Source organism: Salmo salar, chromosome ssa12 (genome assembly GCF_905237065.1).
Source record: "Salmo salar chromosome ssa12, Ssal_v3.1, whole genome shotgun sequence".
Classification (NCBI taxonomy): domain Eukaryota; kingdom Metazoa; phylum Chordata; class Actinopteri; order Salmoniformes; family Salmonidae; genus Salmo; species Salmo salar.
The window spans coordinates 84086338-84100158 of NC_059453.1; the positions used below are offsets into that span (position 1 = coordinate 84086338).

Below are 13821 nucleotides of genomic sequence, written 5' to 3' on the forward strand. Positions count from 1 at the left end.
GGGGTTATCATTTCAGAGGGCTGGAGTTCTGTGCAGCTGACTCTTCTGTGCTGACTCTGGTACTGGTACTTCCTATAGAGAATTCATATTTTGTAACGCTGCAGAGCTTAGATATGTTAACCCCTTATCCCTTAGCCACTCCAAGACATTTGGCTTATATTGAAGCACATCATATTTAGTTCACATCAGGATGTTTGTTCTTTCTGCTATGCGAGGAAAAAGCCCTAAACCATGTTTATGGTGATGGCTTTTTCTGTATTTCCAGATTTCTGTCTCAATGCAAATTTAGAGAAGTCCTCCAGTCAGTCCTCCTCACAGGAAAGTAAAACAAATATATATCAACTCAACATAGATGCTATTTGAATTAGTTTGGAGGCAGCTTGACCTCTTTCCCTTGTCTGTTGGGTTGAGTATCCAGACCCTTGGCTTCCCACACAGTTTGCATTATCCAGAGAAGAAAAGGGCTGACAGCGTGTTTAGCAGGGCACGCCCTTGTAGGTTTCTGTGTCACTCAACCCCATTAAATGTTTTATTGTTTCCTCACTGTGGTATACAGCCCACAGTGTCATACAGTTTACCAACACATGTAGTGTTGTGGTTTATATGGTTAGCTTCTAAAAAATCATTTGGTTAGATTTGAACTAATTCGAACCAAAGTTCAACCATACCTATTTGCAGGCATGGGGTGTGTGTTGAATATGTGGGGTGTGTGTTGAATATGTGGGGTGTGTGTTGAATATGTGGGGTGTGTGTTGAATATGTGGGGTGTGTGTTGAATATGTGGGGTGTGTGTTGAATATGTGGGGTGTGTGTTGAATATGTGGGGTGTGTGTTGAATATGTGGGGTGTGTGTTGAATATGTGGGGTGTGTGTTGAATATGTGGGGTGTGTGTTGAATATGTGGGGTGTGTGTTGAATATGTGGGGTGTGTGTTGAATATGTGGGGTGTGTGTTGAATATGTGGGGTGTGTGTTGAATATGTGGGGTGTGTGTTGAATATGTGGGGTGTGTGTTGAATATGTGGGGTGTGTGTTGAATATGTGGGGTGTGTGTTGAATATGTGGGGTGTGTGTTGAATATGTGGGGTGTGTGTTGAATATGTGGGGTGTGTGTTGAATATGTGGGGTGTGTGTTGAATATGTGGGGTGTGTGTTGAATATGTGGGGTGTGTGTTGAATATGTGGGGTGTGTGTTGAATATGTGGGGTGTGTGTTGAATATGTGGGGTGTGTGTTGAATATGTGGGGTGTGTGTTGAATATGTGGGGTGTGTGTTGAATATGTGGGGTGTGTGTTGAATATGTGGGGTGTGTGTTGAATATGTGGGGTGTGTGTTGAATATGTGGGGTGTGTGTTGAATATTGGGTGGTGTGTGTTGAATATGTGGGGTGTGTGTTGAATATGGGTGGTGTGTGTTGAATAGGGGTGGTGTGTGTTGAATATGTGGGGTGTGTGTTGAATATGTGGGGTGTGTGTTGAATATGTGGGGTGTGTGTTGAATAGGGGTGGTGTGTGTTGAATAGGGGTGGTGTGTGTTGAATATGTGGGGTGTGTGTTGAATATGTGGGGTGTGTGTTGAATATGTGGGGTGTGTGTTGAATAGGGGTGGTGTGTGTTGAATAGGGGTGGTGTGTGTTGAATATGTGGGGTGTGTGTTGAATATGTGGGGTGTGTGTTGAATATGTGGGGTGTGTGTTGAATAGGGGTGGTGTGTGTTGAATAGGGGTGGTGTGTGTTGAATATGTGGGGTGTGTGTTGAATATGTGGGGTGTGTGTTGAATATGTGGGGTGTGTGTTGAATAGGGGTGGTGTGTGTTGAATAGGGGTGGTGTGTGTTGAATAGGGGTGGTGTGTGTTGAATATGTGGGGTGTGTGTTGAATATGTGGGGTGTGTGTTGAATATGTGGGGTGTGTGTTGAATATGGGTGGTGTGTGTTGAATATGTGGGGTGTGTGTTGAATATGTGGGGTGTGTGTTGAATAGGGGTGGTGTGTGTTGAATATGTGGGGTGTGTGTTGAATAGGGGTGGTGTGTGTTGAATATGGGTGGTGTGTGTTGAATAGGGGTGGTGTGTGTTGAATAGGGGTGGTGTGTGTTGAATAGGGGTGGTGTGTGTTGAATAGGGGTGGTGTGTGTTGAATAGGGGTGGTGTGTGTTGAATATGTGGGGTGTGTGTTGAATAGGGGTGGTGTGTGTTGAATAGGGGTGGTGTGTGTTGAATAGGGGTGGTGTGTGTTGAATATGTGGGGTGTGTGTTGAATAGGGGTGGTGTGTGTTGAATAGGGGTGGTGTGTGTTGAATAGGGGTGGTGTGTGTTGAATAGGGGTGGTGTGTCTGTACTGATGCATTTCCTGGGAGGTCTGTGGTGTGGTGGCCAGACCTTCACCACATCACCTTGGATGCACAGTGCAACTTTATCTGTTGGATTGATGTAACTGCACTTTATATAGGGTTCATGAGTGGCGCATCGGTCTAAAGCTCTGCATCTCAATGTTAGAGGGGTCGCTACAGTACCTGGTTCAAATCCAGGCTGTATCACATCTGGCTGTGTTTTCAAGTCCCATAGGGCAGTGCACATTTAGCCCAGTGTTGTCTGGGGTAGGCTGTCATTGTAACTGACTTGCCTAGTTAAATACACTGCTCAAAAAAATAAAGGGAACACTTAAACAACACAATGTAACTCCAAGTCAATCACACTTCTGTGAAATCAAACTGTCCACTTAGGAAGCAACACTGATTGGCAATACATTTCACATGCTGTTGTGCAAATGGAATAGACAACAGGTGGAAATTATAGGCAATTAGCAAGACACCCCCAATAAAGGAGTGGTTCTGCAGGTGGGGACCACAGACCACTTCTCAGTTCCTATGCTTCCTGGCTGATGTTTTGGTCACTTTTGAATGCTGGCAGTGCTTTCACTCTAGTGGTAGCATGAGACGGAGTCTACAACCCACACAAGTGGCTCAGGTAGTGCAGCTCATCCAGGATGGCACATCAATGCGAGCTATGGCAAGAAGGTTTGCTGTGTCTGTCAGCGTAGTGTCCAGAGCATGGAGGCGCTACCAGGAGACAGGCCAGTACATCAGGAGACGTGGAGGAGGCCGTAGGAGGGCAACAACCCAGCAGCAGGACCGCTACCTCCACCTTTGTGCAAGGAGGAGCAGGAGAAGCACTGCCAGAGCCCTGCAAAATGACCTCCAGCAGGCCACAAATGTGCATGTGTCTGCTTAAACGGTCAGAAACAGACTCCATGAGGGTGGTATGAGGGCCCGACGTCCACAGGTGGGGGTTGTGCTTACAGCCCAACACCGTGCAGGATGTTTGGCATTTGCCAGAGAACACCAAGATTGGCAAATTCGCCACTGGCGCCCTGTGCTCTTCACAGATGAAAGCAGGTTCACACTGAGCACGTGACAGACGTGACAGAGTCTGGAGACGCCGTGGAGAACGTTCTGCTGCCTGCAACATCCTCCAGCATGACCGGTTTGGCGGTGGGTCAGTCATGGTGTGGGGTGGCATTTCTTTGGGGGGGCCGCACAGCCCTCCATGTGCTCGCCAGAGGTAGCCTGACTGCCATTAGGTACCGAGATGAGATCCTCAGACCCCTTGTGAGACCATATGCTGGTGCGGTTGGCCCTGGGTTCCTCCTAATGCAAGACAATGCTAGACCTCATGTGGCTGGAGTGTGTCAGCAGTTCCTGCAAGAGGAAGGCATTGATGCTATGGACTGGCCCGCCCGTTCCCCAGACCTGAATCCAATTGAGCACATCTGGGACATCATGTCTCGCTCCATCCACCAACGCCACGTTGCATCACAGACTGTCCAGGAGTTGGCGGATGCTTTAGTCCAGGTCTGGGAGGAGATCCCTCAGGAGACCATCCGACACCTCATCAGGAGCATGCCCAGGCGTTGTAGGGAGGTCATACAGGCACGTGGAGGCCACACACACTACTGAGCCTCATTTTGACTTGTTTTAAGGACATTACATCAAAGTTGGATCAGCCTGTAGTGTGGTTTTCCACTTTAATTTTGAGTGTGACTCCAAATCCAGACCTCCATGGGTTGATAAATTGGATTTCCATTGATTGTTTTTGTGTGATTTTGTTGTCAGCACATTCAACTATATAAAGAAAAAAGTATTTAATAAGATTATTTATTTCATTCAGATCTAGGATGTGTTGTTTAAGTGTTCCCTTTATTTTTTTGAGCAGTATATTATAGAAGATCCATTCTGCTCGTCCTGTATAGCCAGCAGCAGTAATGTGTTGATTCATTAGAGTGCAGAGCTACATCTTATATTATTGTATTGATTTATTTAACCCTTATTTAACTAGGCAAGTCAGTTAAGAACAAATTCTTATTTACAATGACAGCCTACCAAAAGGCAAAAGGCCTTCTGCGGGGACAGGGGCTGGGATTAAAAATAAAAAAATGAAATATAGGACAAAACACACATCAGGACTAGACAGACACCACAACACTACATAAAGAGAGACCTAAGACAACAACATAGCATGGTAGCAACACAACACGACAGCAGCACAACATGGTAACAGCACATAACATGGTATAAAGTTTATTGGATTGTCCCTAATGATTATCATAATAATGGCATCAAATACACTTTCATGGCCAAGACTGCTGATTGCACATGACAAGCCTTCTCCTGCTTTTTAAAGTAAATCATCAAAGCTCCTTCAAAAGCTGCTGCAGTGAAATAATTATGCCTGATATCCACTGAGAGACTCTTAACATATTTCAGTCTGTTTCACCCTCACTTTTCATGTCTTGTTGGGATCTCGAGTTCCATGAAAAAGATTTAGAGAAAGGAAAAGAACCGGTCCTCTAGTGAGAGGCTGGGAACAATGGCCTCTGCTCTGAGTTCGTGGGTACATCCACTGCAGGGATTCAGGGGAGAAAAATGTGGCCTGTGTCTCTTTAAGAGCGCTGGCCTGTCTGCAGAATGCATCAGTCCTGTGGAGCAGACACAGGCCAGGAGGAGGGAGGTTTAAGGAGGAGCGTGGGGCCCAGCGGCGGGAGGGAAAGGAGCAGGAGGGAACAGCCGCAGTCTGGGCCTCCTGCCTCCTGGCTAGACTGTTGAAAGTTATTATTAAGTTCCTGTGCCGGGCCTCCCTTCTCTGCTCGCTACGAGAGGGATAGAAACATACAGAGACAGAAAGAAAAAGCTGGCAGCTTAACATGCCCTTTCACAATAACCTTTAATACAACAAATAAAGTAGAATTATGTTTGATTCTATGTTTTGTAAAGTCTTTAAAAGGTGAGTGACCCACACTCCACACAATAAGTGAACTGCCTCACAGCTGCTCCTACAGCCCAGGCAGCAGCTGAAAATCCAAGCCCAGCATACTACCCAGCCAGCATACTACCCAGCCAGTAAACTACCCAGCCAGCATACTACCCAGCCAGCATACTACCCAGCCAGCATATTACCCAGCCAGTATATTACCCAGCCAGTATATTACCCAGCCAGTAAACTACCCAGCCAGCATATTACCCAGCCAGCATATTACCCAGCCAGTATATTACCCAGCCAGTAAACTACCCAGCCAGCATACTACCCAGCCATCATATTACCCAGCCAGCATATTACCCAGCCAGCATACTACCCAGCCAGCATACTACCCAGCCAGCATATTTGGTTCCTTGGAAGTTGTGGGAATGTACTTTAAAATGTTTTACTCATATAAGCTGTTAATTTTAGTCTATTCAAACAGACCCCATTTTAAAGGAAACAAGCACTCATTAAGATCAGGTGTGGCCAATTAGTGGGCATTGCCAAGACACCTGAACACACTTAACATGATCGAGCATAGAGAGAGTTTTGTTGATGAGAATGGAGTGTATACTGAACAAAAATATAAACGCAACATGCAACAATTTCATTGATCTTGCTGAGTTACAGTTCATATGAGGAAATCAGTCAATTGAAATAAAGTCATTAGGCCCTAATCTATGGATTTCACATGACTGAGAATACAGATACGCATCTGTTGGTCACAGATACCTTAAAACAAATGGGCCTCACAATGGGCCTCAGGATCTCGTCACAATATTTTTGTGCATTCAAATTGCCATCGATAAAATGCAATTGTGCTCTTTGTCCGTAGCTTATGCCTGCCCATACCACAACCCCACCGCCACCATGGGGAACTCGGTTCAAAAGGTTGACATCAGCAAACCGCTCGCCCACAAGATGCCATACACGTGGTCTGTGGTTGTGAGGCCGGTTGGACGTACTGCCAAATTCTCTAAAATGACGTTGGAGGCGGCTTATGGTAGAGAAATTAACATAAAATGCTCTGGCAACAGCTTTGGTGGACATTCCTGCAGTCAGCATGCCAATTGCACTCAAAACTTGAGACATCTGTAGCATTGTGTTGTGTGACAAACCTGCTCATTTTAGAGTGGCCTTTTATTGTCCCCCGCACAAGATGCACCTATGTAATGATCATGCTGTTTAATCAGATTCTTGACATGCCACACCTGTCAGGTAGATGGATTGTCTTGGCAATTTCAGTTCATGAAATGTGGTAGCAACACTTTACATGTTGCATTTATATTTTTGTTTAGTGTATATGTTTTTAAATAACTTTAAATGTTGTCTCTAAGAAACATGGTTCTCAGAAAGTTACTAACATTTTCTTGTGGTTTTTATGGAAAGTTTTCTTAATGGTCTCGGAACAATTTGAGAACATGACTTTAAATAGAACCATGGGGAAACGTTATGCTGAAGTATTGAAATTCCCACAGAATAACGTTGTTTCTTAATGTTCTCTGAACGATTTGAGAACTCTCCCAATGTCAAGCCAGTTGGACAACGTTCCTAGAACATTATCAAAAATGAAATTAAAAGTAACCATGTTTAAACTTTTAGGAAATGTTCTGTTAAAGTAATGAAATACCAATAATGTAAGTTCCTTAAATGTGCTCAGAAGTATCCTGCACCAATCCCAGAATGTTGTGGGAAGCTTGTAATGCAAAATAACTATTGGACAACCACGCTCTCACCAAGCTTTAAGAAACATTTGATTCTCAGAACATTATGTGCTAGCTGGGTATATTCTTCTGTTACAGTGAAGTAGGCCTGTCCTGTTTTCATAGGGAACTGCCTTAACTAGTCAAGACAAGAAGAGCACAGAGGCTGACTGCTCTCCAATCAGCATTCAGCGGTCTAAATTCTCTGCTGGCTGGCTGGCTGGCTGGCTGGCTGGCTGGCTGGCTGGCTGGCTGGCTGGCTGGCTGGCTGGCTGGCTGGCTGGCGTGCTAAATGATAAGTATGATTCATGGCTGACTAGGGGGAGGAATACTGTACTGACAGCACAGAAACACACTTATCTTTCACAGCAGTTTAAAAAAAATGGCTCGTATACAGTGCATGCCCTATAGGAGAATTCAAAAGATGCGTTTAAATCTGGAGTAAAAATGGTCTAGATCATATACTGGCTGTTTTCAGTCTCTCTCCCTCTACCTTGTACATAACACCATTGAGGGCTCTAGTAGCTGAGTTTGCAGACGCTTGGCAGCCGTGCATGGTCACTGGTCAGAGCTCAGCTACCAGGTCAGACTGGATCTGATGGGAGAGAGTTAGTAGCCAGGGCCCAGGGAGGCTGTGGAGAGATTATATACTTACACCATGCCCTCTCCTCAGGCCTGTGCCTGATTGCCTGGCTGCCTGTAATCCCTGGCTGGATCCCTGGCAGGCAGCACAGACTGCATTAAACCATAAAACACCTGTGTCTGTACGGCTCAGTGCTGAGCTGAGAGAGACAGGAGACAATTATGTAATACTGTGCTGGCCTGTCTGTTCTCCTGCGGGCCGGGCCGGCCGGGCAGCTCTAAGTTTCATCTAGCCTGTCTGAGTGACCATGTTTCCCAGGATCAGCTGGAGTGACCAGCTGTTGCCTCCCTCTCTTCCCAGGCCTACTGTTTAGTCCTGTTGGCCTCAATAGAGGAATACAGACTGAATACAGACTGAATACAGACTGAATACAGACTGAATACAGACTGAATACAGACTGCACTACATCACACCCACCCCCCCCTGGACCCCCCTGGACCCCCCTCCCCCATCTCATACAGTACCAGTGCATGTGTTTATTTCAACATGTGTCTCCATTCATGGTTCCTGCAATCTGTACAGTCCATGTTTTAAAGCTGTCTGGAGTCAGGTTCTGGGAGTGCTGCTCTGCTCTGCTTGGGGAAAACCCTGGCGTTGAAATGGGGATTTTGTAGAGTTCTTTGGTTGAGTCAGAGCTTAGCTGTGCTCCACTGTTTTGTGGTTGCTATGGAGAAAAACACTGGCCCCAGATTCAGAAGAGTGCAATAAAATCATCCAGGAAAAATATATTTCCAAGTATTTTCAGGGTCATGAGCAGACGGAGCATTGCTATGAATTGAGCGATGGTGTGGTCCATCCAATCCCTCCCCCCTACCCTAGCTTTCCATTTTCCATGCTCATATTTGTTTTATGGAGGCTCCGAGACTGGGCCCTCTCACCCATATTTGTTGAGAGCAGATCTTGCCTTCCTGTTAATGGGGGTGGAGGGAGAAAAAAGCCACGTGTTTACTTATGGAATGTACCATCTGAGGAACGGAAGTTGTGGGTGTTTTTATCCCCTATTTCCCTCAGAGACAATCCCTGAGCATGTGGAAACAAGTGAAATGCTATTTGATCTCTGTCGAATGTTAGCCATAGAAGTGCTGTGTTCACCCTGTTATGTTTTAGTCATCTTGCAAGTCAGGTGTAAATAAGCAGGACATACATAGACTATAAACCTTAACCCTTTACTCTCGTGGGAATTGGTCAATATGGATAAGGCTAAATTGAAATGTTTCTTACAGAGGAAATATGAAAATGCATAAGCATGGTAGTAATTGAAAGGGAACAGTTTGGAGATTATGGGAAAATGTTCACCTGACACAAGACTGAATTCAAGCATTACATTGTTGATTTTAGGTGCATTTTACATGTACTGTACTTTTCACTGCATTTGTTGATAACGAAATCTGAAAATCCTCTTGATACATTCAGTAACATGATAAGAATAATCCTGGAAAAGGTGGGTAGATGCAACATAAGACAAATGACAAGGGTTTGAATGAGAGGACTAACTGGTGTCTCCACATGGCCAGACACCTTTTCAAAGTGTGCACAGTTCCTAAGTCATTTCAATGCACTTTTATGACTCAAAGAATAGTCTTCAACTGTAAGGTGCTGTTTTGAGCTCTCCTGTGGAGAAAGTGTTTTTGTGTTTTTTATTGAACCTTTATTTAACTAGGCATGAGTGCATTCAGGTGTGTGTTCTGCAGCACATTTTCTTCACAATAGACTAATTCTGTTCAGGACAACCCAGGATATGACGCCATGTCATCTTGCAGTTGTACATCAAACATAGTGATCATAAACGTTGACACTGTATATGACATGAGTTTTATGATACGGAAATGTGAAGTGCACATTTGCATGGGTGTTTGGCTTGCTTGTATGACATCAAAGCAGTATTTCTTATGATCCTCAATGTCTAATCATTGAAAATACATGGATTCTGCTTAATTTACAGCATTTCCCTCACTCAGATAACAAAACGTTTGAAAAGGTTGCCCAATTAGCAGGAGGGATGGAGGCAACTTCTTGTCACGTTTGGTGCTCAAATTTAGAACGGCTGTCAGTCAAAACCCATACAGCACTGTGAAGTGCTCAGCCTGAGCTCTGATATCATTCATAGCATGTTTCTGTATAGTCTTTGCGTTCCTTTTTATGTCCTTATCAGTGCCCAAATCTGCCATTTTCAACATGAGTGTAAAGGGCTTCTGTATTTTGGAAAATTGGTCAGCAGTTACTTGGTAACATACACATAATGGTTTTTGGAGTAGTATTTTTTTCCTGGCACTCTAATTTCTCCTCAGCCTCACAGCCACATGCTGGGGCTCCATAGTGCTCTGAGTGGAGAGCTTCACATTTACAATGTTTCCTGTCACTCTGCATGAAGCCATTAGTAGTGTTTGTTTTGTCAAAACACACTAGAGAAACACTATGTTTAAGAGGCTGTACTCAAAATAATAAACCAATCCCTTCACCCATCACATATCTATCTCCAAGCACACAAATACAGCTAGACCCATCTCCTACAGCCACATCTTTTACAGCCACAACATCAGAGGCTGACCAAACTCATTGGAGTTTTTTATTTATTTATTTATTTTTATTTCACCTTTATTTAACCAGGTAGACTAGTTGGAAACAAGTTCTCATTTACAACTGCGACCTGGCCAAGATAAAGCAAAGCAGTGCGACACAAACAACAACACAGAGTTACACATGGAATAAACTAGCGTACAGTCAATAATACAATAGAAAAAAGAAAGTCTATATACAGTGTGTGCAAATGGCGTGAGGAGGTAAGGCAATAAATAGGCCATAGTAGTGAAGTAATTACAATTTAGCAAATTAACACTGGAATGATAGATGAGCAGTTGATGATGCAAGTAGTGAAACTGGTGTGCACAAGAGCAGAAAAGTAAATAAAAACAATATGTGGATGAGGTAGGTAGATTGGGTGGGCTACTTACAGATGGGCTGTGTACAGCTGCAGTGATCGGTTAGCTGCTCAGATAGCTGATGTTTAAAGTTAGTGAGGGAAATATAACTGCATTTCATGTAGCCTATCAGGAATTGTGCATTTTACAGAGTTGTTGTGTTGTAACTTTAGCCACATGTTTGATGTTTTTGGACCCAGTGGGGAACCTGCACTGAAACCAAACAGCTTGAATGGCGTCTATAAATATCACTAGGATTTATCACCTTCGTTCAGGCAGTTACCTCAAGCCCAGTTCCCAGGGCAGACACTGTGTCTGTGAAATGACATCATATGGGACCCTGGGCAGTGACCCTAACTTCACCCCACCCTCTGACACAGTTTTTATGAGCCCCTAGACCCCATCCTCCCAGCCAGTCCTCAGTCCCCTCACACCTCTTAACCTCTCCCTGGTGTTCATCCTCTTTTTCCTCCTCCCAAATAAACCTGCCACCTGCCTTCCTCCCCATTGGCCTGCCAGGGACCATGTGGTCATGGGCCTCAGCTTTCCTGCTCAGGCCAAACCTCAGGTCAGCTTCCAAGTGCTGCTCTTTATCTCTCCATTTACCTTCTCATGTTTGATCACTGTTTACTATTTGTATTTTGTTGATTTCATTTCTTGGTCATTTCTAATCCATTTGATGAATTGTAGATGACACTCACTACAATGATGATTTACTATAAAATGGTATAGCACATTTTGGACAAACTCAAATACATGGCACCAGGAGCCAGCTGGCCAATTGAAAGACCTATCTGTGCAGTGGGCTCTAGAGTCTATGCTAGACTGACCAATGGGTGGCTGTGTGGGGAGAGATTATGGCAGCATAAATAGAGACTGAGGGGAATGGCACAAGCAATCCTTAAGACTCCTTCAGACACAATGGTTTCTGGGAAGCAAGTTGCTTCTCATGTTGACTTTCTCCTCACATAACATTCACATAGTGGGAACTTGACACAAGAATTCTACAAGAAAAGTTAAATATAAGAGGCCTGCTAGACACTCACAATATAGTGTTTCCATCCACTTGTCACTCATTTTAGTTCATTGTGAATGTGAGCACGTGAACCCACTTAAGTCCAGTTGGTGACACAGAGGGATGTCACTCTCACACTTAACTCCTTTACGTGACTGACCATTTGGCCTGTCAATCACTCAGACGCCAAAGGGCCAGGGTTAACCCCAACTTCACTAGGTAGCAGTCTCGCCATCATCAATCTGCCACCTGACACACTGTACTGTCGTGTAGCCACAGTGTAGCTCCTCTGTTTGGGGGAGTCCTCACACCCTAATGAAATCTCCTGGGACCTGGTATATGTGATATAATGGTCTGTATTTAGAGCTGTAACTGTTTGGGGGAGTCCTCACACCCTAATGAAATCTCCTGGGACCTGGTATATGTGATATAATGGTCTGTATTTAGAGCTGTAACTGTTTGGGGGAGTCCTCACACCCTAATGAAATCTCCTGGGACCTGGTATATGTGATATAATGGTCTGTATTTAGAGCTGTAACTGTTTGGGGGAGTCCTCACACCCTAATGAAATCTCCTGGGACCTGGTATATGTGATATAATGGTCTGTATTTAGAGCTGTAACTGTTTGGGGGAGTCCTCACACCCTAATGAAATCTCCTGGGACCTGGTATATGTGATATAATGGTCTGTATTTAGAGCTGTAACTGTTTGGGGGAGTCCTCACACCCTAATGAAATCTCCTGGGACCTGGTATATGTGATATAATGGTCTGTATTTAGAGCTGTAACTGTTTGGGGGAGTCCTCACACCCTAATGAAATCTCCTGGGACCTGGTATATGTGATATAATGGTCTGTATTTAGAGCTGTAACTGTTTGGGGGAGTCCTCACACCCTAATGAAATCTCCTGGGACCTGGTATATGTGATATAATGGTCTGTATTTAGAGCTGTAACTGTTTGGGGGAGTCCTCACACCCTAATGAAATCTCCTGGGACCTGGTATATGTGATATAATGGTCTGTATTTAGAGCTGTAACTGTTTGGGGGAGTCCTCACACCCTAATGAAATCTCCTGGGACCTGGTATATGTGATATAATGGTCTGTATTTAGAGCTGTAACTGTTTGGGGGAGTCCTCACACCCTAATGAAATCTCCTGGGACCTGGTATATGTGATATAATGGTCTGTATTTGGAGCTGTAACTGTTTGGGTTGCTGAGAGAGGTTACCCAGTGACATTTTAATCGTCTTTCTGACTTCTTTGCCTTGGCATTGGTACTAATCTGTGGGATTAAAACTCAGGCAGTCCGATACTGGATGTACTGTCTCGTGGCGGTGGTTGTGTACTTACTGCTGCTACAACAGAGCAGACAGTCTTTCATGTTGAAGGGTCAGATTGACTGTGGAAACTCAGGTTCTCAGGCAGGAGACGTTATGGCGGTGGTATTCAAACGTTTGGTGAGCCCACCCCAAATCTAATGACACAACCTCAAAATCTGTCAATTCAAAAAAAAATGACATCAACAAATAACCTTCAATTCATTCCATTTTCATCTCCTATCAAAATTAAGACAGCCAGTACATGCATTTACTCAATAAAATGTTATTATTTTAATAACGTTTGTATATTGTCCTGTAACATAATCTGTACTCTTCATTTATGGTTCCCCACTGGAATTCCCTCGACTTTGAGTTCCACTGCGTTAGGGGATAGTAGGGTGGATGGGCTCTTAATATGTATGTAGCCTTGTTTCTCACTGCAACTAGGTGGGATTATTCTCACTAATCTATACTGCACATCATATGCATAAAATTGAATTTGATTTATTGGACTGATATTATCTGTAGGTGTAATCTATGCTGTATATCCTATTGTGTACAATTTATAACTTTGCATACCTTGTAATTACTTTAGATTTTGTATTTGACTTGTTATTATTAATATTGATGATTGTACTGCATTATTGAGGGAGCTACCACGCAAGTATTTCACTGCACCTGTTATACCTGCTGTAACCAGTGTATGTGACAAATACAATTGTATTTCATTTGAAACGTGTCAGAGGCTCTTTAATAACATTTTGCTGCAGTGGGCTAAATCACGGTAACACAATGTTTCTTGGTAGTCTTAAACAAATCAATCAATCAAATGTATTTATAAAGCCCTTTTTACATCAGCCAATGTCGCAAAGTGTTGTACAGAAACCCAGCCTAAAACCCCAAACAGCAAGCAATGCAGATGTAGAAGC

At 43.9% G+C, this 13821-nt stretch overlaps 1 protein-coding gene across 1 annotated transcript in view; it reads left to right on the forward strand.

Moving 5' to 3' along the window:
- The window catches only part of LOC106565969 (ski oncogene), a 55580-nt gene that overhangs the window by 24831 nt on the left and 16928 nt on the right, over positions 1–13821 (forward strand). The gene's annotated exons all lie outside the window — the stretch shown is intronic.